Below are 24,319 nucleotides of genomic sequence, written 5' to 3' on the forward strand. Positions count from 1 at the left end.
GGCGAAGTGAGCTAAAGAACAATGATGGATTCAACCCACATCTGTGACTGGTGGTGAAGTTTCAGCGCTCCGTCCATCATCTCCTTGTGTTTGCTTGATTACTTATTGTGACATCATTGTAACGTCATTATGAATCACATATGCTAATTAAACCCCTCCGCTATTTTTCTTTGACTTTTGCCATGGACATTCTGAATATTATCCTGCTGTTGTACAAGACTCTTTTATATCAAATTTTTGTAAACGATAAATTTGAATTCATTGCCAGCTTAGCTGATAAGGTTTAAAAAACGTATGTAAAGTTGCAGAGATTTGTGCTTTACAATTTGAACAGTTTGAATCCTTACCCATACTAACTTTTGGAAAAAAAGTGAAAAGTTGCAGTTCGTGGGTTCCTTTTACAATTGCCCATAAATTGTTTTGCAAGCAGGTTTGAACTGGCTAATATTCTGATACTTCATACCCGCTGAACAAGCCCAACCTTCTCCATAGGTAATTGAATGAGCTGACCAGTAAAAAACATGGGAAACATTGGTCTGAAATGATACATTTCATAACATAATGTCCCATACATCTATTCACACAGTCATGGGGTTTACAGGCAATAAAATAATGTATATGATTAACAAATATTTGTCCAAGTGTATAAAAGTTACACCTTTACTTTTGCCTATTGCTTCCAATAATTTTCTATCCTGCACTTTCAATCAGATTAGATAATATAGTGAACAGTTCAGAATTGCATCAAAATGTTCAATGGTCACATAGGTGAGAACCTTATGAATACAAATATTTCAACAACATAATACCAGAGATAGCCACCACCATATACGTGATGGTTGCATAAGGCCAGCTTTTGTCCAATAATGCCAGCGATGCCACCATAACACCAAGAGAGGAGTCAGCCTAACAGCGAAGACCACCTTGAAGCCTGCGGTAAACTAGGTATGCCAGAAATGTCCTGGTATGCCCAGTGCTGCCACCATCGAGCCTGGGAAGGCCATCATCATGCCACAGATTTCCTGATTCATGCCAGTTGTGGCCTCAGTATGTCTGGAAGGACCCCCATAAGGCTAGAGGTAGCACTTATGAGCAAAGGATGGCCACAATATAGCTGAATAGCTACCTTCATGTCAGTGGCGTCCACCACCACCATGCCTGATATGCACATCATAACATCACAGCTTTCCTGCCATCAAGCACACCACCTATGCCTGAAAATGTAAATCAGCAGTTCGGAACTCGCATATTGTTAATTCAATCAAACGACTTGTAGTAAAATAAATTGCTAATGTTACCATTACTTCAAACGTAGCTGTATTTAAATATTAGGCCCGGTCAATACTTGATCTAGCGGCCCTTTTAAAAAAGTGCCTGACTGCCCTAGTAAAGCGGAAATACCTTGGTTTATACCTATGGTTGCAAAAACCAAACAGGCCAAGTGACAAGTGTAACACAAACCGCAAAACATTTACATAAATGTGATAAGTGTCAATATCTCTTTCCAGATCGCCAGTAACACACCGTATTAAGCAACCAGAATAAATGTTCCTGCACACACTGCATTCTTCATTCAAGCTTCCAACAGAACTCTTATGGCACCTTAACAGGACATCACTTCTTATCAAGAACAGCACAGACAACTATACCCTCCTTCTCAAACTAATGGTGCAGATTTGTAAAGCTATTGCTTAAATTGCCTACTCCCCTATCAATGGGGATTAATTTAACTACCGGTGTTTGTCCTACCTTTGACCCTTTGGCCATTAGACTTAATTATTTCCAGTAAATCGTATTAGAGTTCGTTGTGCAGCTGGTCCAAACCATTAAATGCTGCATATCATATTTAGGAAAGCTAGGTGAGCGGATTTAGACATGTATCCACATGGGTAGTTTAAAAGAATGGCCACCCTAGCCTTTTAAAAAAACAGTAGTAGTGCTGACCTCTGCTTCCATGCACATGCTAGCACCTATTGATCACTCACCACCAGAGTGTGTGATATCCAAGGCCGGAAAACATATTAATACAATAGTTCCTAAAAACCTGTTGGATCCAAATGTGCCACGTAGCCACAGCCCATTTTATGTTTCACATATCTACAGGAAAGCAGTGATATGTATCAGCGACATGCATTCATCAAGATCAAAAATATGCTGGACATTCGGTGGATAGCACTCAAATGTCGAACTAGGAAATGCTACTCCTCTTATACTTTTAGATGTGCCTGCTGCCTACGACACAGTAAATCAGCCAGTGCTCATTGACTGCTTATTGTAATTAGAAGGAAAAGTTCAGGACTGGAGCAGATGCCTTTTGGGGATCTCTCCTCTTCCATTAACTTACTCTTGTACAGATCTACATTGGTCTTCTTTTCAGAGGTTGTTCCCCAGGAATTGTCACTATTTGCTTTTTAGCATTTCTTTACAATAGCTGCTGCTTATTGGCTCATTCAGGATGTCAGTTTACAGTTCTGTTGATAATCAATCAGTCTTTGTTAAGCGCGGCTACTCACCAGTGAGGGTCTCAAGGCGCTGGCCAGTTGCTGGCTAGTTGTTGGCTTATCAGTTGCTGAATAATTTCACTTCAAAACATGGAACAGGTGAGACCAATGCATGGCAGCCATAACCTTCTAATGCATTACCAATCTTAAAATTAACCTTTATATTTTCAAAATGGAAACCATGGTATCGGGCAGCCACCAAAATCTTTGGGTTCCCACCCGCTTCCAGGTTACAGAGTTAGAAATCTTCACTTTTTCATCAGCTGGGAACTGTCCATGAAGTCACAGGAGGCTGGGGAAAATGCTCGATTCTTGTATTGGTGGTACGTCAAGAGACTGTTATTGGTCTACCAAAAAAAGGTGAATTTGATTACCGCCTGAAGTTCTGTTGAGAATTAACTATGCCAAAAGGGCACATTTAGACTTGCTTCTCTATCTGATTCAGCACCCACAGAGACTGCAGAATACAGGGGCCAGCCTTCTTCTGAATATTATTTCAGAGAGCACACTTTACTGGCAATATGTTGTTTACATTGGCTTCCAGTAGCACAGCATGTTCAATTTAAGACCCTTACTCTAATTCATCAGGCATTCCACATAGAAGAACACAGCTAAAAGAAAACTCATTGCTTGTGACGCCTAGCTCCAGTGGCTTAAGAGCAGTGAGGCGACACCCCTCCGCCATAGCGGAGGAGCAGCCACTGGAGCTAGGCGTCGCAAGCAATGAGTTTCCTTGCAGCTGTGTTCTTCTATGTGCAAAGCCTGATGAATAATGATAATAATGTTCAGTTATTATCATTTTATATTTAGTTATAGTTAAAAATATAAAATGATAATAACTGAACATTATTATCATTTTATTTGTTCCTGGGGTCGGTGCGGGCTGGGCTGCTCTGCTCTCGGAGCAGGGCAGGGGTGGAGTTGTTTGCCCACTCCTAAGTGCACATGACTGTTTTGTCGACCCGAGTCATGTGCACTTTCCCTGTTCTCCACGCCGGCTGCATTATAGCCTGTGTGCAAACATGCCCAGGCTCCCTGTTCCTGGCTGAGTGTTCAACCACGATGCTCAGACCAATCACAGGGCTGCATTGCAGCTTTGCGATTGGTCAGGGGAGCCAGGGTGCTTACCAATCACAACGCTGAATTGCAGCATAGTGATTGGTCAGAGGAGCCTGGCTGCTTCTTGGTAACTGAATCTTGACGCAGATTACATTCCTCCCTCTCCTCCTTCTCCCATCGACCTGCCCCCCCACCCCACAGCCCACGATCCATGCCGGCCGCCACTGCCTAGCTCTATCCATTTAAAAAAGTTTCTGGAGACTTTTCCCTTTGCAAAGTAAGCACTCTGTATCCTATGACTGGCCATTCTATTTCTCACACATTCTCTCTCTAAAAGCCAAAAGCTTTCAGCTAAATGTAGATCAATAAATGACTATAAACATAAGTATGATTTCAACCTGTACAGTATTTTGCTGCACCACCATTTTGTTACTTGGTATGCTACCATTTACTATTTAGTTTACTAGGGATCATGCAACAAAAATATTATATCCATTTGTAGACTCACTCTACAGAACATATAATTCTGCTTGTCACGTGAAGGAAATAGCAAAGTTGGTATTAAAACAGAGAAACATAAGTGTTTTAGGAAAAGTCAGCATAAACACACCTTTCTATCTCCTTTTGCTGGCACACTTATTGCCATGAACATTAATTTACTCGAAACTGGACAATATACATCAAAGCACTTCACAGAATACCAGGCTACATGCCTGCAGAGAAATGCTTCATTAATTTTTAAACAAGTGGCTTTCATTATTGTGTCAATGACAAGAATTGATTCCTCGTTTAAATGATGGCCGTAATTATGCCTCTCATAATGAATGTTGTGATTAGTAAACAGGGGGACGTGTACAGCAGTTCTACTAAGGAAGACATCAGGGAATGCAATGGTTGATAAATGAATGCCTGGATCCTATGGATTATCACCATTACTACACTGACACTCAATACATTTTTTCAGCCATGACCTGGCTAGAAATGCAAGTCATTGTCAGACCACATTCGGGGGGGACATTCATTTAGGGCCTCAATGGTGGTGGTTGAGTTCACTTGCCACAGGTGTCCTGGGGTCTATACAACTGTGTCTCTGCAACCGAAACCAAGGACATCCCTTCTGCACTTGACTCACTGTGTAGTGAGGGCAAGCAGTCAATAGCTTCTCAGGGAGGTAGTATGTTGAGAAAGAACTCAGAAATGAATCATCTAACAGACACAGTATGCTGTAGCCTATTGCTTTTCATGCCGAACGAGAAGTACTTTAAAACAAAACACAATACTACACACAGTAGTGGGGTTCAGGTACAGATTATTTATAATTGCTATGAGCTATAACTAATATGTTGCTTCTTGTGCCCACCTTGGATTCTGCTCAGCGGTGGGTATTGCAGCTCTCCTCACGGTCACATGGCAGAAAGCTTTGGCAGTGGCAGCAGGGACATAGAGGCAGCCCCACCTTTTGGGTTATATCAGAGTGGAGCCCAGCAGGCTGGGGTCAGTGGTCGACCTCAGCTCATGGTAGAGATGCTGGATGGCTTACTGATGTTGAAGATGGTTGTCTTGTCATGTAACTCTCCAAATGAACCTGGCAGGGGATCCTGAAGGACACCTTCTCAGCTCGGGTTGGCACCGGACACTCCCACACAAACAACTTGGCTTCTTCTGGGTATTTCCTGAACTGGAAGCATACCTGAACTTCTTTTCCTGATCAGACTCTCCTCCTGCAAGAGCAGACACACTCCTTCATCCCTGAGCAAGCAGGCTTCTAGTCGCTAAGTAGGCCCGCAGCTTCTACAGTATGTAGTTCAGACTTCAGGTGATATCATCCCACCTCAGGGAGCCTGGCTGTCAAACAAACACCATTCATGGTTGCACAACAGCTCTTATAGTACTCTGAGGAGCACTCCCTTTCTTGGTTAGGAAGAACTTGAAACCGTAGCAAAGTAGGGTGGTTGAGGTCCAACTTTATGTCCTCTTATACTCATTTTCCAGACAGGGAATGTGAATCCATTATTAAAGGTTTTGAACCGGTTTGGGGTGATTCATGTCATGTTCTGCCTGCATTACAGGCACAATCTTTGTAAAAAGTAGATAGTCCCATCTTTAAGCAGTGTTATGAAAAGCAATGACATCAACATAACGCATAAAAGAAATACATGGTGAAAAACTAGAGAGATAAAGAAGCGCTAAATATGGAACTGATGAAATCAAACAACAGGAGGATACATGTAAACCCAATTGAGACCTGGGTGAACAGTATATATAACAAGCAACAGTGTCTCGAAAGGTATTATTAAAAAACTGTTTTTGAAGGCATGCGCAAAAGTTGCAAAAGGAGGAGACAGGTAGACATTAATAGTTATGGCAATAAATGCAAAAAGTGGTCTGTATTTAAGCGGAAGTAAAAAAGACAATGATGGCACTCTATTACATTGAATGTACATGTAATCTGTACAGACTTGTGCACATTTGTGCATGTGAAAGAAAAGGTGAACGGCGCAAATGACAAGTGAAAATACACAGAGAAACAACGGCGCAAGAAAAACAAAATTGTCAAAAGATAGATGGGACTTTATGGTGGTTCCAATTCATTAGTACATAGTTAAAAAAGGAAGGTAACTTTGTTGAACCATGAACGTAGCCCCAAGGATTGCGCTGAGAGGTCAACGGCGTTTCGACCTGTACAAAATTCAGGTCATCTTCAGGACCAGGTTAGGTATTTAAAGGAAAACTGTGTAAGAACCTGGAAGCACAGGTCCGGTGGGGGACTGGCACATAGTTCACGGGGGCTAGGTTGTAGAAGTAGAAGGAGGCCACCGACTAAAGCGGTTAACTCAATTACGTAAGCAAAGTAGAAGAAGTAGGGGGCACGACATGCAGTGTGCGTAGGCCTAATCCATGGCGGAAAGGGGAAAAACAATTGTATCCCCGATCTGAAGTTAGAGTTACCGGCATCGAGAACAGTTAAATGCGCAGGCTGCATGGATGATAAAGGACAGGGGGTCTGCCAAGTCAATGCAGGTCCTCCGTGAGCCACGGGGATACCGGCATGAGACCTGCAGCTTCTACAGCATGTTGTTCTGACTTCAGGTGATATTGTACCACCTAAGGGAGCCTGGCTGTCAGATAAACACCATTCACGGTTTCACAGCAGCTCTTATAGTACTCTGAGGAGCACTCCCTTTCTTGGTTAGGAAAAACTTGAAACTGTAGCAAAGTTGGGTGGATGAGGTCCAACTTTAGGGCCAACCTTTATACTCATTTTCCAGACAGGAAATGTGAATCCATTGTTGAAGATTCTTGAACCAGCTTGGGGTGGTTCATGTCATTTTCTGCCTGTATTACAGGCACGATCTTTGTAAAAAGTAGAAAGTCCCATCTTCAAGCAGTGTTATGAAAAACAATTACTTATCAACATAACGCATATAAGAAATACATGGTAAAAAGCAGATAAAGAAGCGCTAAATATGGAACTGCGTCATGACAGTTATACAAAGGCAAAGTAGAAGAAAAGAAAACATTGCAAATGTTCATACACTGGACGCCAATAATTGAATGGGACTGCCATTAGCAACATAGGAAAGGCAGAAGCCTTCTTGTTTTAACTGTGTTGACACTGAATCACTTCCCGAGCTTGTGCAAGAAACTTTGAAATAAGAAAAGTGTCACAATATATGCATAAATATTGTCAAAGACGTCGCTCCAGAAAGGTTGTTTTGACCTTGCCCATCAGAACAGCTTACCTCTCAGGATCTGATATACAGGTCAAAATCCTTTGCAAATCGATGTGTTCCTTCACAAATCACTTTGCCTTCAAGAATTCTTCAAAATGGGGGATGTGACCATGATGTCAATGGAGTCGGACACTTAGATGACCCGCTGGTGCCAGAATCCTGCACCATCTGCCCCAAACCTGTCCCTCCATCACTGCCTGGCAGTCGGTGGCACTCAGGGCATTGTTGTGGAGCTGTGTGGCACCCATCATTGTGACAATTGCTGGTATGGTGGTATACTGAGGCCCGCTGCGAAGCAGGCCAGAGTGAGAAGTGGGCTGCATCACACTGGACTCCCTGACAGCTGCTACCTCCATTGGTGTGTGCGGAGACCGTGCAGCAATGAGGGGCTTGCAGGGCCAAAAGAGGCCCATGGAGGTAGAGCTGTGGACTCAGAGGATGACAGGTGAGGTGTCGCTTCCCCTCTGGGGGACCATGAGACCTTTTGGGGGGCCAAGGACTGGCAGTGGACCCCCTGAATTCGGCTCAGTCCCAAGAGCGCTATAGTGAAGGCTTGCGTAGTGAGGGGCAAGAAGTGGGGGGGCCAACACTGTTGTGCAGTGCCGTGGGAGATGCAATTGAGATGAAGGCCGTCGAGGAGCCCTGTGGAGTGGCTGCCCAGAATGCAGGTGTCCTAGTGGGCATGGAGAGGCATTACTGCGACTGTTGAAGCTGGAGGTGCTAGCTAGAACCAGTGCTGGCTTGGTCAGAATGGAAGGGAGTGAGTCCTTCTTGGGGTAGTGACTTTGTGGTGGCCCGTTTTCACTGCCCTTATTTAGCCTGGAGAGTGAGGCCAGGCGGGGGATCGAGTGGAGGCGGCATGGCCTACTAGTGATTGGTGGGCACACTGGTGGTGGTGCGAGGGTCTAGACTTTTGCCCTTTGTGATGGTGCACTCTAGGCATGGTGCCCCTGCAGCAGCAAGAGGGTCTGAAGCGATGAAGCGCTGTGAGCCGACAAGTCCAGCCTTGGACTCGGAGACCCACACAGTCATGATACTAGCGGCCATTCGGGACCTGAAAAATATCTTACAGCACAATATCGAGGCGGTGGTAATGGATGGCAGCCTACTGAGGGCAGACTATTCCAAGTTGCGAGGATCACAGATGTGGAATTGACTATGGGCCAGCTTCATCCATCAGTGGTGGACCATGAGGAAAGGTTGACCTGGTTGTAGAGGGAGATGAAGGTCCATTTGGCAAGGATGGAGGACTCTGAGGTATGCTCCCACCGGAACAACGTCTGACTGGTGGGAGTTCCAGAGAAGGCGGAGGGCCCCTCAACTGAATTGTTTGTGGAGCAAAGGTTGGCAGCTGAGGTGTTGGGAGGTGTGGTGACTCTACTGTTCTCTATGGAAAGGGCACACAAGGTTCCAGGTCGGCCCCGGTGCCTGGACCACATTCTGCAACTGGCACAAGCTTACGGGCCCTGGCAGATTGAGAATTGCCCTGTGAGTATCTATCCAGATTATATGATAGCTGTCCAGTGTAAGTGTGAGTCCTTCCTGGTGGTTAAGAAACATTTGTGGCTCCTCAATTTCAAGTGTTGCTCCCGGCCAGTCTCTGTGTGGTGGTGTGCCCTGTTGTGCACTTCTTTATGAAGGTTGAGGAGGTGTGGGCCTGGCTGGAGAGGCAGAGTCACCTGATGTCGCAGGACCGGGCTGGTGAAAGATCCCCCTGAGTGGCAGACTGGGCGGCCAAGGCTGCGGCCGCGTAGAGGGTGACCCCCACCAGGGTGGAGCCACGTACGGCCCTGACTCCTGCTTCAGATCCATCAGAGGATCACTATTCTTAGTGGATGCTAAGAATAGTGGACCTTACGAGGGTCACCCCCATGACTGCGGAAAAGGTCCCCTGAGGGGCCACTTCAGTGGATAGTAATGATAATGCTCCTGGAGGTGTGGAGGGTTGAGGGGTGTGGGTGGGGCAGGGAGGACTTCTGTCAGATGACCTTGAACCAGCATGGCCAGGCAAGCATCACCCTTAATGAACTCGATCAATATGGTGGTAAGTAGTACCTACAATTGGGGTGAGCAGCAGGCGCCTCAAGCTTTGGGGGGATGGGTCATTAAGAACAAGATGGCAGGGAGGAGGCTGTGGGTACTGTTAAAGGGGGTTGCAGTGGCTATAAATTCAGAGGAGATAAGGTGACAGAGGGGGTAGAGTGGCAGCGCAGAGAGAACACAGACACTGGCAAGGATGGGTTCTCCACACGCGCCTGGGTCTACTTCCTTTCCAGTCCTATCCTGACATGTGAATGGGCTTGGGAACAAACTGAAGCTGGGGTAGTGCAGCGGCATTTGGCTCAACAGGCTCTGGATTTGATCTAATAAGTAGATCAAGGTGCCACATACAAGTGTGAAAAAATATTAATTCTTTATTCCTTTCTTGGTGAGTGTAACATGGACATGGCACAGCCAATGCATTTCGTCGTTCAACAGTGGGACTTCTACATGGTATGAGCAAATTGTCAAGTTTAATGGTCTTGTAGATACATCTTCACAGTGAAGATAACAGAGAGCTCCAGCATGAAATTGTAGCCTTCTTGGCAGCGCATTCTGCCTGTGCACAAAAACCTGCACAACACACTGCTAAGAACGCTACCACTCCCTTCCGTGTTATACTGACCAAGAAAGGAAGAAAGAATTAATATTTTACACACTTGTCCATGACACCTTGATATTCTCATTGGAACTTTCTGTGCAATTCTGAGCGCCAAATTGGTGAACTATATGATATTAATTAGTTGATCGAACTTTGGATTCCAATGGGACTCATTCTCTTTTTCTGATTCGAAGACATATATGTAATTGCTCCCTTGTGATATATGAGCTCAAAAATCTAGCATTTAAATCTTACATTTCTGCTCATAGTGTGCATCTTCGATATGTTGTTGTATTTGTATTATTGGGCAGCTCGTCTGCTTCTGATCAACGACTGGATGTTTGCAGTGTGGGGGGAGCCAGCCCTCAAGGCAGACTAATGGACATCGGAGCCAAATGCAATCACCTGGTGGATCAATGAAGCCTCAGGAGAGTGGTGACCCTCCTAAAGCTGACTGCTTCGGTGGCACTGACCTGTTGGTGTGCGATGTGCAAATTTGGCTGGATGAGTCATTTAACACTGAAGATACTGTTGTGTGACTTGGGGTTATTGGAAGAGCTCCGTAAGATGTCACGTCACAGTCAATGGGATTTAATTGGCATCTCCAAGGTGGGAGAAACTTGGGGAGGAAAGGATTGGTTGACATTCACGGACCTGCAGGACCAATATGAGATGCCGGGAGAGCACTTTCTTCGCTATCTGAAGATAAGATCTTTCTTGAGGAGTTGGAGGACGAGAGCCCATTGAAGTATCAGACGTTGGCCACCTACTTTGCTGGCATGCTATCTCACAGCTATATTCCACACTACTTAGCAATATTCGGGCACCATTACAGTGGCTGAACGAGCACTGGGAAGCGGACTTGGGTCGTATGGAGGATGATGAGTGCAGAGCAGCCTGTACGTATCCCAGGGAGGTTGTTATCAAAGTGGGGTTCCGGCTCATTCAGCTGAAGCTGCCTTATCTGCCATACTTCACGTATGCATGGCTCTGGAGGATGGGGAGGTATGACTCGGATCAGTGCCTGGGGGGTTGCGGGGAGCAGAGTACACTGACGCACACGCTCTGGGGGTGGCTGCCTATGAGGCCCTTCTGGGATTTTGTTCAGGGTAAGCTTCAAGGGGTTTTGGGAGAGACCCTGGTGCTCTCTCCTTGGTTGGTCTACTTGGGCATTTGAGGTGAGGTGACTCTGAATAAATACAACCTTTCATTCTGAAATGTGGCATTGGTGGTGGTCAGAAGGGAAGTGGTGCAGTGTTGGAACTGTGAAGTGTTTCTGACATTGAGAAGCTGGGAGGCCAATATGGAGTGGTGCTGAATTACCGGGCGTGGCGTTCTCGAAAATTTGCAAAGATATGGGATCATTGGACTGATCCAGAAGGGGTGTGAAGTGGGAGGATTCAGGTGGAGAAAGTCCCATGTTTGCTTGGGAGCTGGATGGTCTGGTGGTGGCCCCGGGAAATTACGAATGGAGGTTTCATTTTGCTTACAGTCTGAATCAAACTGCCATTGCTGATTGACGAGTCATCTGTATTTGTGGGCTACAGCAACCTGTTTTTTTTGTGTATTGTACCATTTGTACATGTTCTTGTTTGTGAGAAACTTCAATAAAAAAGATTTTTTTGAAATGCTTCAAAGATCAGTAGCTTTATTGGACAAAGAGGGTGTATGTCCCTGGTTGGTGTATGTGTACAGTTGAGCCAATAGTGCCTTTTTTTAGTACAGTGCTCTCTATTAACAACGCCTACATATATGTTAAAGATAGAACATCTGCAGGACAGTGTGTTACAGACAGATTCTGAGTGATCCTGCCATCTACGTTCCAAAGGGATTTCTAACCATTCGGGTGTCAGGGGCATCCAGGTTGACTGCATTCTTAGACTACAATCATTTTCTTGGAGTCCCTCATACCTCTTCAGAGTGCTGGGTGGTCACCCACAAATACTGAAAGCATCGACTCTTTCTCCATATGCATGCTTCAAAAATACTTTCATGCATAGAAGAAAAGGGGATTGCCTCATTTACAATTGTTCTTAATCCTATGCAAATAAAAGAATGTTTATTTGTGCAGCTTTTTCACAGCAAGAGCGCATTTAATTGTAATTGTAATTGCATTTGTATAGCGCTTACTACCCCTGACGAGGCGTCGAATCGCTTTTTCGGTGAGTAGCACGCTACTCCGGGACCCATAGAGGATTAGTGTTGAATTAGTATAGTGAAACATGCAAGTACATTTTATTTGTATTTATATAGCGCTTGTTACCCCTGATGGGGCTACTCCGGAAACCCATAAAGCATTCGTGGTGAATTAGTATGGTAAAATGTTAAAGTAAATTGAGTGGTGGATATTAGTCACTTATTTGGAGTGAGAAGGATAGTGGAGGGATAGAGGGGAAGAAAGGTTTACATTCATATAGCACCTGTTACCCCTGATGGGTGTTGAAGCGCTTTTCTCCGGCACCCATAAAGGATTAGTGTTGAAAATTAGTATAGTTAAATATGAAGTAATTTGAGTGGTGGATATGTTATTCAGTTATTTGGATAGAGAAGAGTAGGTGACGGGATAAAAGAGGGAAAGAGGTTTGTATTTATATAGCGCTTGCTACCCCTGATGGGGTTTTGAAGCATTTTGTTGGCAGGTAGCACGCTACACTGGAACCCATAAGGATTAGTGTTGAATTAGTATGGTGAAAAATGAAATTAATTTGAGTGGTGGATATGTTAGTCAGTTATTAGGATTGAGAAGGGTTGGGGAGGGTTAGAAAAGGGAAAAATGTTTGCATTTATATAGCGCTTGTAACCCTGTTGGGGTGTTGAAACGCTTTATTGGCAAGTAACATGCTACTCTGGAAAACATAAAGGATTAGTGGTGAATTAGTGTAGTGGAATAAGGATTTTGAGAAGTGAACATGTTAGTCTGTTATTTTGATTGAAAAGGATAGTGGAGGGTTAGAAGAGCGAAGGATTTGTTTTTTGTTTTTTTAGGTCATAGCAGTAGGAGGAGGCTTTTGGATGAGTAAAAAGGGTTTTTGGAGGGGAAGAGTCAGAGGGAAGAGTTTAGAAAGGTTTGTTTTGGGGGATCGGTATAGTAAAAGAGGTATCAGATGATGCAAGGAGGGGTAGAGTAGGAGAGAGTCTAGAAATTGTTATTTTGGGGAGCATAGTAGTGGTATGGGGCTTGGGATAAATGAGAGAGTGGATGTAGAGGATATATTGATAGATGTATAGGGTGAGAGATACGGTAGTGCATTGGAAAGAGTAGTAGAAAGAAGTTTGAGATGAGTTAGAAAGATGGGCTAGAAGATATATTGAGAGAAGTATAGGCTGAGAAATAGGGTAGTGCATTGGAAATGCTAAATTAGAAGAAAATGATAAATATATAGATCCATAAGTACATTGAAAGTATATAGATGCATAAAGGAGGTAAGTATATGTAGAATAAAGATATTGATAGAGGTACAGGATGAGAGATAGGGTAGTGCATTGGATATGCTTTTTTCAGGCGAAAAGTAACAGACTCACAGATCCAAGTACATGGAGGTACATAGATGCACAATGGAAGCAAGTATGTGTAGACCAAAGATGATTTTCTTTTCTTTTTTTTTGAACAACATAATTATTCTACATGTTTATACAAAGTAATACACAAAGATAGGTACACATCTATAGTGAAAATAAATGCTTATATACAGAGGGATATGCTGTAAATTTCTGTTTGCATATGGTGCTCTTGTGGGGAAGGGCCAATTCTTGAGTAGTTTTCTGAAGATGAGGTGGTTGCCGGTGGATCTTATGTTGGGGGTAAAGAGTTCCATACTTTGGCTCCTTGAACAGAGAAGGATGTGCCACCCATGGTTTTTTTCTTGTATCTTGGGATTTTGAGGCAAGATGCCCCTTTAGAGGGAAGGTTCCTTTGTTGAATGTGTTTGGTGATTTTATTCCTGATGAAGAGCGGTCCCATTCCATGTATTGCTTTGTGTGTGATACAAAGTAGCTTGAATGTGGATCTTCTGGCAACCGGTAACCAATGCTGGGCTTTCAAGGCAGGTGAGATGTGGTCTCGCGGTTTGATATGCAAGAGTAGTCTGGCAGCCGAGTTCTGAATCTGTTGTAGTCTTTTCATGGTCGTTAAAGGTGATCCGTGGTAGAGGCTATTAGTGTAATCGAGTTTGGACAGAACAAGGCAGATGGTAGCTTGGACTTTGTGTGGAAATCCCAAATGAGGGAAAATTCGTCACAGCATTTTTATAGTCACAAAGCTTGATCTTGCTAGTTTGTCCACTTGGGCATTCATCGACAGCTTGGAGTCCTTGGTCATTCTGAGGTTTCTTACTTCCTTCAATAATTAAGGCAGTGATCCCAGTTCATCAGGCCAGGCGGCAAGCGGGTCATAATGTTTCCAATCGCCACATGTGAGCATTTCCGTTTTGGAAGCATTCAATTTGAGATGGCTCCAAGTCATCCACTTATCCACGGCTCTGAGACTACTGAAAATTGGGGATTTTCCAATGTCTTTGAACATCCCATAATACAGAGGGGATTATTACCCCTTCTTTAATGCCAAGATTCATCTCTTCCCGTACATATGTCATGGAAGGCAGTGATAGATGGTGCACATCTGATAATCTGACCGATGACTCTTTATCTGTTGGATGATCTCTGCCAGTATGCACGTAAAAGCCCTAGGATGTACATTCTATCTACAAGCACATTCTAAAGAAAAATATCATAGATTTAAGAATTCCCATCTTTCTTTGTAATAAACTGGTGAATGTATAACTAAAAGTCTACCAAATGAGCTACATTCAGTTTGGTGCCCTGGCACGCAACCGATAAAGTATGCTCAGGAAATATCTAGTGAGTTTTTACACAGTTGTTTGTTAGTTTCATTTTGTGATCTTTGTCCCACTAAATAAGACGTTTGTATGAGGGAGTGTAGGAAAGGAGATGCGTGGGCATTATGTTTGAAAGAAATAACCTTAACACGATCATTGGGAAGACAATGATGTCTAACACACTGCTTTCCCAGATGGTTGCAGATGCTGACACTTATCCACAGTAATTATATTTTTGCAGTTTTTTGTGAAGCAAACTCTGCCCAAGTGCATTGAAGGACTTTTACATGCAGGGCCGGGCATGGGCATGGGCGAGCTGAGCTCACGTCCGGGGTGTCAACATTCCGAGAAGGGCAGCAGGGAGCTGTCTGACTTAATGTCATGCAGACAACTTCCGCCCATCCACCTTGGTCTCAATTGGGTCCCATTAAATTCAGTGTAATCAGCCCTTATTGTACCTCAGCATAATTGTTAGCACCCCATCAAACCCTTACACTCCTCCCATCTTCCTCACATCTCTAGCCCCCACACTTCAATTACCCTCCACCCCCCACAACATACACCACGTTATCTTCCCACCCAGGGTGCTGTCCTGGTGACTACGATTTTGGGCCAGCCCTGTTTACATGAGTACCAGATCACATTACTCTAGGTCAGATTCATATCAGACTTGTATCTTCGGCAATCTTGACCCAACTGTTCCTGAATAAAACAAAGAAGGGAGGCATAAAACAGTATCCTGGTCTCACTTTGGTCACCTCTCTTCCTCTGATGCCCTTGATGGACGGGTGTACAACACAGATACTACAGTGACATTCCAAGATCCCAATGCTACCAGTGAGTCTCACCTCATTGTTTCTGTGGTCTGTAAGGATTGTGTGTGTTTGCTGAAATGGTTTGCAGTTAGATGTGCAAGGGGTATCATCACTCTGCGGAAACATTCTACACCTTACATGTAGATTTATTACACAAGTAGGACAAAGTTATATATGCAAATGACAGGGCCAAAAAGCCAGGTTAAATGATTAGCAATGTATGCAGGCCCACATGATGATGCCTCTTAATATGCTGTGCTACTGTTGTGTCAACTTTCGTGGGGATGGGGGCGTAGCCAAGATGGAGGCAAGAGCGGACTCAGAGTCATCAGCTCCGCAACAGGCCTTCCAAACAATCCTGTAAATTACTCGCACTAACTTGCTGTGCATGGTACCAGGTGCTACGCGGTACCTTCAACCATCATGCCGACCTCTGACACCGCAGTCTAGCCCAATCGGAGTGTGCTGGGCGCAATCAGTGAGGAGTTGTGCTGAAGCCACGGAGCCTGGCTGAGAGTACCCTGGCCCTCCACGCGTACTGGCGGGATCGCTAGACTGTGCTTGTCCCCAGAGACGGGCGCTTGCCGATGGAGGAGCCCCATACCGACTGTTGCGCATTTCCAGTGAGCGGGCCAAGCCGTCCACCTGACCTTGGTCGGATCGGCACTGCTGTGATGGGAGTTGGACTGCGCTGGACCCAGAGACGCTTTGAACCTGCGCCTCCGACTACAGAGGTACTTGGCCTGGACGCCTGGAGGCCTCACAGAGCTCCAACACCATGCTTTCTAGGAGCACGCCCACCACTCCCGAGAGCACAAGCCATTAACCTAGCACAACACATGAAAGACTGTGCCAGCAACATGCAATTCAGTGAAGCCTGGCGCAGCAAACATCCCACACACATAATTATTCACAATATTCTGCAATTGATGATTTGCACATGAGCATAGATGCGTATACTCTTCTGAGGCCGCCATATCCAGGGTGTCACATGCGGAGTATTTGGCCCACACGATATCAGATCATAGCCCACTACAACTGCGGTTCTCGGGGGGGGGGGGGGGGGCATCTAGAGCCAGCATCTCGACTTGGCGCCTCTCCTTGGCGGCACTCAAAGATGTAACGCTCCGTGCATCTTGAACACAATCCATCAACTCATACTTCCAGACAAACGCTGGCTTGCCTCATGCATAAGCATAGATTGGGATGCATTTAAGCAGTCCTCCGTGGACAGGTGATAAAAGCAGTTTACGGATCTCGTATGACGCTTATGAAGAGACTCCAAAAACAGGAAATGGAGGTACAGCCCTGTGAGCTATTTGCCCCCACAGACCTGCACATTACTCCTTCATTGGCTAAAGCTCGCATGGCATACAAAGAGATGCTAGACAACCTTTGCGCTCTAGATCACAAACAATACTTGGCACGGCAGCATACTGAACGGGACAAAGGGGGGAAAATACGCTTTGCAACACGCCATAACTGCAATACGCACTTCTGACTGTAGCTTGGTAAACACACAGGAGACAATTAACCAATCTTTCTATAGCTATTACACTTCACTCTACAAAGCCCTGGCACCGGAGACTCCTCTCACCTTCAACAGTTTCTATCCGACATCAATCTACTGCAGATAACACCAACCCAAAATACACTGCTTGAGGACCCTATATCCGTGAATGAGATCTCAGAATCTATCAAACAGCTAACTTTGGGCAGGGCCCCAGGAGCGGATGGATGGCCATCAGAATTCTATTCAATGTATGGTTAACAACTGATTTATGGTGAGGTATTCGATCGGGGATAGCTCCTGCCTTCTCTACGTGAGGCGATATTGGTGGTACTACCAAAACAAGGCAGAGACCCACTCCAGATGGGCTCTTACTGCCCCTTGTCTCTGCTGAACTCAGACTACAACATTTTGGGCAAGATATTAGCCAACAAATTAATTGATGCAGCACAAATACTGGTCCATGAAGAGAATGGAGAAACACCGGTCTGAATTTGCATAGACTTTTTAAATTACTAGCACTAGACATAGAAAAGGTGTTTGATACCTTGGGATGGCAATATCTATTAGCTGTGCTGGCAAGATTTGACATAGGTCCGAACTACCTGAGATGGGTGAGGATACTATACACAAAGCCGGAGGCTAGAGTCAAGACCAGCTGCATCATTTCTCCATCTTTTGAGATACAACATGGAGCGAGGCAGGGATGCCCATTATTGCCTATAATTTTAGCATTAGCTATGGAGCTCTTGGCATGTAAGTAACCCCATCGTGTCTTAAACTGACCCGTATAGACATTTGCATGTAGTTTCTCTATATGCAGACGATGCATTAATCTACCTGGCTCTAGACCTAGAGTGGCAATCCAGAAACTATACCATCAGCTATCAGAAGGGGGCCTAGGAACGCTGAACTACGAACACTACTATGCAGCTGCACATTTGCAGTGGCCTATGAGGTGGTTTGTGAAAAGCAATCTAACTGATTTAGTCCCCTGGGCGTTAACACTGGGACAACCAGTCATGATAGAATGGCTATCAGGCTCTAAAATATCATTACAAAAACTACTGGGCAACCTGCTAATGTTGACAGCAAGATGCAGCTGGTTGAAGTATGTCCTGTCCAGTGGTCAGCCTATACCATATGCCCCCAACTTGCCTCTTGGGGTGCTCCCGGGGCCAATAAACTCACCTGTAACGTAAAGAACATCACTAACCTGCACACTCAGTAAGATATGTCATAACAGCGAAGAATACATCGTGAACCCCTATTGATTGCACACGCTAATCCTGGATTAAGGTCGTTGACACCACAAACACAACTGCACGAAATTCAGAGCTATCTCCGCCAGCACCTGTAAGCATACACCTACAAATTCGTATTCAATTACACACGGCTAGACACAAAATTGTAGATACACGACAGGCAAGTACGGATAAATTCGAACAGACATCAGTACTGTTGATGATGTTAGCAAACTTTGGATTAACAGCATAAAATGCTAATATTGACATAGGATCATTGTTACTGTAATGGTTTGGGCATCCCACCAAAGCTGCTTCTGTATCCAATTGTGTGATAGCATGTATGATATTGTTGACAGAAAATAACTGTACAATCTGTTGAAAACCAATAAAGATAATAAAAATAAAAATAAACTATTGTGAGGATATGTATGGCACATGTACCATCACCTGTCACAAAACATACTGATGGTAATTTGTTTTAATGTCTCTCACCCATACTATGGACCAAAATTGCCATCACATCATGTTACCTCAAATATGTAACATAAATGTTGCATGGTAGAGGCTGGAAACTCCCTGATACAGTATGTTTGCCCAAGTCATAATTTTTGCTGGACGTTGGAGTGGTTGGGGTGTAACACATTCCAGATCATACTTCCAATATTCAACAGCACATCAAATGTTGACATGTGCACAATGGACATTTTACCAAAACATGTGTTCTCATATTGTGTGTTCACATCATATCAAGCACATGCCTGCCGATTACTTTCCTCTACCCTACCAACATTGGTACAGGCTAAATGATTGAAGGCATGTCAGACATGCATGCCACTCAAACAGCATATTGCTTGGTCTTCCATACATGTGCCTGTAGTATAGGATCTAACCAAAGTGTGGACTCCAATGGACTTGGGTGAGCATGTGAGCAGGCTCCCTATACCAAAACATGATTCCATCCTAGTAAAGATGCTGCATATGTATTTGTGAGGTGGCATAGTTAACATGCATTATTCCAGATAGCATGACCAGTGGGCAAGTCACATATTCCCATTTGTTGCAGTGAGTGCATAAGTCCTTTGTCTATGCCAATGACTTACTTGGGTTCACTCCTTAGCCAGCATTAATCATTATATTTTGCAACTGTTACCTTGCATCCTGGGCACCAGTGCATCCCTCAAAGTACTGCACATCGTTGGCATGTGAGATGGAGTGAAAGAGGAGAGATAGGCAATATTTCATGGTGGTACAAAGGAAGTTGGGATTCAACTCAATGCGAACATGGAAATGGAGGGATGAACTTCTATCTGCCTGTCTGCTGCACATTGCTACTGTATGCATAATCATGGTAATTTAAGGAACTTGTTTGTGTGGCAAGTCCACATAGGCTCTGATGAATCCTACACCAGTACATACTAAATTGGTATGAGTGTATGTGGGACATGTCACCAGTCCACACATGGCAATGTTATACTATGCCTGACACCTGCCCCAAAGATCCAATGGCCTGTAATAGACACATTTCTACACCTTTGTAGTGTTTTTTTTTAGACTTAAGGCAAATGTTTAAAGTAACACAGGCATGTATGCATTGTGTTGTCAGCATTCCTCCAGATGCTGTAGTTGTCCATATTTTATCCCCCAGATTTCTCTCCATTGAACAATTTCTCACCAATTACCTGAAAGATACTGCTCTAAACATTCACTAAGCTGCGCTCTACGGCATGTATGTACACCCTCATCACATGGGCTACGTATGAGTCAATGTGCTTCTAGGTAACAATCGGTAAAAGAAGGTTGGGAGAGACTATTGGGTATGTCAAGGAGCACATGCTCTTGTCTGACTTTCAGTAGGTGATCTATGTTAGAGTGTTCCAGGTGTGCCCATGCATCAATCTTTGAAAATTAGGCAACACATAAGTTGAATGGGAGGTAGCTAGCCACACTCTGTCTATGTTTCAACTAGCTTGCACTGAGACAATCTTTGATGTGTGTGGCCTTCGGTATTTACCATAGCAGTGAAGCATTGCTGAGGCACAATGCTTGTACTTGCTAGACATCACTCATTTCACATAGCTGATTGGCCATAGATTGTACCCTCTTGCATGTTGAATGTCTGTCCCAAGATAGCATACAGATGGACCGTGAGTACCATTCCATGTGTACATAACAGCATAAATCCAATTCTGTCTTCACATGCACATGGTTACATGGTAATGAGGCCAGACACTGCCATTTCCTGTACCTACAAGGACAAAACCTGGGTTATTTACCATTGTTATCTTTGGGGAAGTGCAAGCTTTTCATTATGGTTGGTCTTTATGTTACATAGATGTAATTGTTGTTGACAGGTCATGCCACTTGCCCTAATAATAGTAATTGATGCATTCAAATGTTGTGAATTGTGACAAATAAGCTTGATCTGATTCATGTATCCTTCCTCTCCAACAGCCAACATGACCCCAGATGAGGAACAAGCTTCCTGGAGCCCCCTGGAGAGGCACAGGCACATCTATACCGTTGCAAAGGCCTACAGGCGCATGGGGTACAGTTATGATCAAGTTAGGGCAGCAGGGACTTAGAAGTTCCCACCTAGGGGACAGGAATCTACCAACAGTGCAAGCAGCAGTCGTCAAGTGGAGCATTTCCATGGTGGCATTCCAGGACCAGTTGCAGGACCCTCCACAGCCCGAGTTGCAGAAATCGCCACAACTCCAGTTGCAGGACCCTCCACAGCCCCAGATCCAGGATCCTTCACAGCCCCACCAGCAGTGACACCACAGTGGTTTCCACAACCTCACAGCAGCCAAGAGAAATTGAGAGACAGTGGCTGATGACCCAGCAAGAGAATGCCTTGAATTTTGGCAAGACTGCAGATGCAGGTGGTAACCCTGATGAAACTGATGGAGCCCTTACAGAAGACTGCAGACTGGACTGAGTACAAGATGTAGGCCCAACCTCCAACTTTCTGGCCCTCCCATGTTCTTCTTCATAGATTTAATAGTTTAGACTTTTAGCACAGGTTAAAATAGGTGTTAGCCTAGTGGTAGGGTAGGGTAGTTTTTGTGTTTTTTTCTCTATTTTACTATTTATCTGTTTTTAGGTGGGGATATGGGACTGCAGGTTGCTAAATGTGTGGGGGGTTAATTTTAGTGTATGTTATAAAAAACAATTGTTAATTTGCTTAGGTTTTAATGTTTAGCTACTTTGTGTATAGCAGTAGCTTATGTGCAAGTGTGTTATAAGGGGTTGATGTTTAACCTGTGTGTTGGATTATATGTGCAGAGTAGGCTAAGTTCAGGGTAGTAGGTTAGTCTAGTTTTAAGGTAGAATAGTGTAGGTAAGTTAGGATAGGTTAGTTTAGGTATAGTTTAGATAGGTGTAATTAATGTAGATTTTCGTTTTTAGATGTTAAGATTGGTAATGTGTGTAAAATAAAATCTGCTTTAAACTTTCACTACTGCTTACTTATTTCAAGCTTGCCAGTTGTGACATCTGCTTAGGTTGGGTTAAGCATATGCTGTAGGAGTTCCTGCCAGTGTTTATTAACATGTGTTACTAGGTGGAGCAGCCAAAGGAGTAGAGCATTTCAAGTTAGCAATGTAGTCACTCAAGGGATCTTCCAACCTTATTGGTCACTGTTAGTGGCACTTTTGCTGTGAATGGACACACAGTAGAAAACATGTATTAATCAAACGTAGCACTGTGTGTGTACGTGATGCTGTATATATTGTATGTATGATAGAGTCAAATAAACCATTGTGACTAATCAAGGATGTTTTTGGTGCCACACTGATGGAAGCCACTTACACACTCTCTCTATTAGTAGTTGCATCACTGTTGGTTGCTGGCTAGCATGCCTAGAAGTATCACCCACCTGTGCAGAAACAACCTTCAGTCTTACCATTGACTGATTGACAATTGTTGCACTTCATGTATGTGACATTGGGTCGGACTTGCTAGTTTAGTAGTAGATAGGGATCACATAAACTATTTAGCATGCACTGTGCATATTTACCCCTGAGTGGCACATGCTCATTTTCATTATGAAGTTTTGTAGGGGGATAGTTACAATAAAATAACGGAGTGTTGTGTTATGCCAAAATTGGTAACGCAGTGCTCCAAAAAAATTTAAACTCATGTATGTGCTGTATTTACAAAAGCATGGTGTATTCCTGCATTTCCCTTAGTGCTGGCACTAAAAAAGCTGGCTAGCACCAGTGCAGGCACCCTTGTATCATGTTACAAGGGTGCCTGCACTGCAGGGATGATGGTTTATGTGCAGGAAGAGACACCTTCCTGCACATAAACAGTCTTGCAAGGCGATTTGCTGCTTCTATGTGTGCCGCAGAATGCAGCACACATAGAAAGAGCAAAATACGAGGAGAATTTAATGGCTTCTCCTTGATTCGCCATCCTAAGACCAGGTTTTACCTGGCCTTAGTTTTTGGCGCTGCCCCATCCTTGTAAATATGGAGCAGCATCAAAAAACAATGGGTGTTGCGGCGGAACGAATCCTAGTGTAGCAAACCCTAGGTTTAGGGTGTGTCCCCCGGGCACTGGTTGAATAAATGAATCATTTGCATTGTTTAGACCAATAAACAACTGATTGTAATTTTCAATAAAGTTACACTGTTGTCAATTGATTTGAACGTTCGTTTATTTCATCACGACGTTTTTTTGTAGCGAAGATGCAGTGATTAACAAATTCTACGTGTCTCACATATCCCAATGCATTTCGGCTTAGAAATGTAGCCTTCGTCAGGGGTTTATCTACAACAAAACGAACAAAATAAGCAAGTTGTATCTCTCATGCAATATGTATAACAAACAAAGAAACAATATATTTACTTTTTCATAGTCCGGCTAAAATGTGTCAATTGCATGACGTAAGTTTGTGGTTCTTCCTGTTCGTAGTGAATCTAGCGTGTTCCGGTGTTTGCGATTATGTGAATTTCCGGTGTCTCATGTTTACGTGAATTGTACGAGTGCCTTTATGTTCATCGGTTGGTGTTCGTAAAACGAATACGATTATGTGTGTGCTGATTAATGCGCCCGGTTCACTGGGTGTTTCGCGGTGGGTACTTACTAGTGAGTCTGCGTAGTGTAGTTCAAGCAGAGATCCGTGAGTGTGTGTCGGTAGCAAACACGACAGACGACCTCCAAATCCAACGAACAGAAGAAAGGAGCAATGAAAATGACTTAATCATCAACATCTCAGATTATCAACTAACAGAAATTGAATATAAAGTACTCCAAAAGGGAACATCATTTGTTCCCACGACAAACACCAATCAATTGGAAATAGAGATCAGCTTTTTTAAGCTAATGAGGAAATTACGATTAAGACATTACTTCTCTAATATAGTAGAACCCAGAGAAATCATCCATAATGATCCCTTGAAAGGATTGAGACCAAGAAGCACTTATCTGGCTCCCATCAGCCACAAAACCCTCGATACATTTGAAGCTTTGGTGAAACAAGACCTACAGAAATTCAATTTCCAAAAACAACAAAGACATAAAAATCTCACTCAGAAAGAATGGGGAGCCTTAAAGACACTGGCTAATAAAACTAACATCACCTGCCAGAAAGCAGACAAAGGCGGAGCACTGGTAATACTCAACACCAACTATTACGAAGAACAAGTGGAACTACATTTATCAGACACTGAAACTTACATGAAACTGGACACTAATCCCACTAATCTAATCAAAGAAACACTCACTCAAATAGTGGATAAAGCAATTCAAAGAGGCACCATCAATGAAAAAGTCAAAAAATACTTAATTCAAACGCATCCTAAAAGTCCCACCATCTACATGGTGCCTAAAATACACAAACATCCGACTCACCCACCATTTCGACCAATTGTATCTACAAAAAACAGCATTCACGAACCAGTGGGGAAGTACCTTGACAGACATCTACAAGATAGTGTCATCAAATTACCAACTTACATCAAAGACACTACAG

This window comes from Triturus cristatus, chromosome 2_1, assembly GCF_964204655.1.
Source record: "Triturus cristatus chromosome 2_1, aTriCri1.1, whole genome shotgun sequence".
Classification (NCBI taxonomy): Eukaryota; Metazoa; Chordata; class Amphibia; order Caudata; family Salamandridae; genus Triturus; species Triturus cristatus.